The sequence below is a fragment of the Poecilia reticulata genome, chromosome 18 (genome assembly GCF_904066995.2).
Source record: "Poecilia reticulata chromosome 18, P_reticulata-male-v2, whole genome shotgun sequence".
Lineage (NCBI taxonomy): Eukaryota > Metazoa > Chordata > Actinopteri > Cyprinodontiformes > Poeciliidae > Poecilia > Poecilia reticulata.
Genome location: NC_088847.1, coordinates 26847272 through 26849837, shown reverse-complemented (window position 1 = coordinate 26849837; position 2566 = coordinate 26847272). Strand labels below are relative to the sequence as shown.

Below are 2566 nucleotides of genomic sequence, written 5' to 3'. Positions count from 1 at the left end.
TGCATTCTGCATTCTCACTGATTTTTGTTTTTTGTCGCTTAACTACTCTCACTACGTTTCACTAATTGTACTAATTTATATATCAAAACGTTCAGCTCCTTCAGGAGAATGGTGCTATGACTTTTGGTAAACTTCACTATTGCACTTTTTGAAATAATTGCACTTTTGTGCAAATATTTTCCCCATAGAAATGAATGGTGGAATTGGGCAAACACTCTTGCTAATGACCTAATTATTGTATTCAGCTGTGGTGCAGCAGAGGCACTTCTAAAAGTCCTAGAGATAGATAGAGATAGATAGATAGATAGAGATAGATAGATATAGATAGATAGATAGATAGATGATAGATAGATAGATAGATAGAGATAGATAGAGATATATATATATATATAGATAGATAGATATATATATAGATAGATATAGATAGATAGATAGATAGAGATATATATATATATAGATAGATAGATATAGAGAGATAGATAGATAGAGATATATATAGATAGATAGATAGAGATATATATATATATATAGATAGATAGAGATATATAGATAGAGATATATAGATAGATAGATATAGATAGATAGATAGATAGATAGATAGATAGATAGATAGATAGATAGATAGATAGATAGTGTTGTTGTCCTCCGTCCCTGCGCCACCGCCAGCTACCACCAGAGGGGGTTTCCCCAGCTCCCTTCTGACGCCCCACCCCGCGGGTGTGTCACCACGCACCTGCAGGTCATCCGATCATCACCAGGAGCTTAAGAGGAGCCGCCTAACAACACTTCCTCGCCAGAGTGTTGACCTTCGCGGTAAAAGAGATCAGTAAGAAAGCCTAATATTGTTAATCCTGCGTGTTCTAACGCCTCCATTTCCTCACCCCAGGTTCCATCAAGTCTGAGAGCCGGATCGAGTCCAGGACCAACCAAGCCCGTCAGCTGGATCCGGGTTTCCCCGACGAGCACCATCGAGTCGGTCTCTCTCTCCCTCAGCTCCCCGGACTGACATCATTCTGGCTCCTGCCCCCGCAGCTCCGACGTTTCTGCCCAGCCTCCAGTTCATAGTTTTCCCTCGCTCGAGTTCATTGATATGGTGTAAATGAAGCTTTGTATAATTTATGGGCACAACCTCTGCCGCAAATCGGAACTGCCATTTGTTTACATGTTAGCAACTCGCTAACATGCTAGCTCCCTGTTATCAAACAGGATGCCTGTTGTATGTATTTAATATACTGTGTTTTTATTGTCACCAACTGTGTGTGTAATGTGATTCGTGTGCTGAGGAGTGATCAGAAACGCAGAGAACAGATTCGAGGTGAGGCAGGCAGTTCTCGTGCCTTATGGCTGTGGGCGCTCATTGTGACTCCACAACTGCAGAGTAAGAGACGGTAACAGCGAGCTAGCCATACAGTAGCTGCGCTGATACGGAGAACGAGACAGACGTGGTTTTCAGTTGTACTTTAACGGTTTCACACTTTGTGGAAAGTGTGAAACTTTCAGCACAAAAGGTTCATAGCCTCACCAGCTATGCACCTAAACGCACATCACTGACTAATTGCACACACATCTATCTCTATCTATCTATATATATATAATATATCATAGCTTCATTATTTTTTAACTAGTCTTTATCAGTGAGAATGCATTCCATGCATTCTCACTATTGTTTTTCTGTTTTTCTTTATCTTTATTATTCTGTCTTCCGTACGTTTTTTGTCGCTTAACTACTTTCACTACGTTTCACTAATTGTACTAATTTATATATCAAAACGTTCAGCTCCTTCAGGAGAATGGTGCTATGACTTTTGGTAAACTTCACTATTGCACTTTTTGAAATAATTGCACTTTTGTGCAAATATTTTCCCCATAGAAATGAATGGTGGAATTTGGCAAACACTCTTGCTAATGACCTAATTATTGTATTCAGGTGTGCTGCAGCAGAGGCACTTCTAAAAGTCCTCGAGGACTGGAGTTTGACACTCCTGCTCTAGTAACTGCCGTTTTTGAACTTTTTCTGCTCTTTGACAAACAAAATTATGCTGTTCATACATATTTCACTGTAGAGAAATATTTATGCATTAAAATATAGCCACTAGTGTCTACTTTATGGAATTATTACCATCATTTCAACAGGTTTTACTGTTTTCTGTTAAACTCCTCTGGAGTACAACCTTGTCACACTTTCTCCTATTCTTTCAATGTATTTTTTCTTGTGCTCTGTTTTATCTGTTTCTATGCATTCTGCTTGTCTACTTTTCTGTTTGCCTTCTGGTTTTACTATCTTTTAAGATCTTCTACAATCTTTAATCAATTTTATAAATTCATATATCAAACATTTCTACTTCTTCTGACCCTTTTTGCTTTTGCTCTTTTTACTTCTTCAAATATTTCTGGTTTACTGTTTCCACTAATTTTTATACTTATTACTGTTTCACTATTCAATTGTTTCAACTATTTCTGGGATTGCACTAATTTCCTGTTGTTTCAATTATGCTCTTTCTTAAACTCTGTTTGACTTTTTGACTTTTTCAAATAATTCAGGTTGCACACAAACTCCTGCTTTTTC

General features: G+C 37.9%; 1 long non-coding RNA gene across 1 annotated transcript; it reads left to right on the top strand.

Annotated features, from left to right (window-relative positions):
- Positions 1 to 463: 463 nt before the first annotated feature.
- On the top strand, positions 464 to 1249 carry LOC145548962 (uncharacterized). Its single transcript, XR_014084907.1, has 2 exons — positions 464 to 813; positions 887 to 1249. It is a non-coding gene; the product is annotated as an uncharacterized LOC145548962 (long non-coding RNA).
- The last annotated feature ends 1317 nt before the right edge of the window (positions 1250 to 2566 follow it).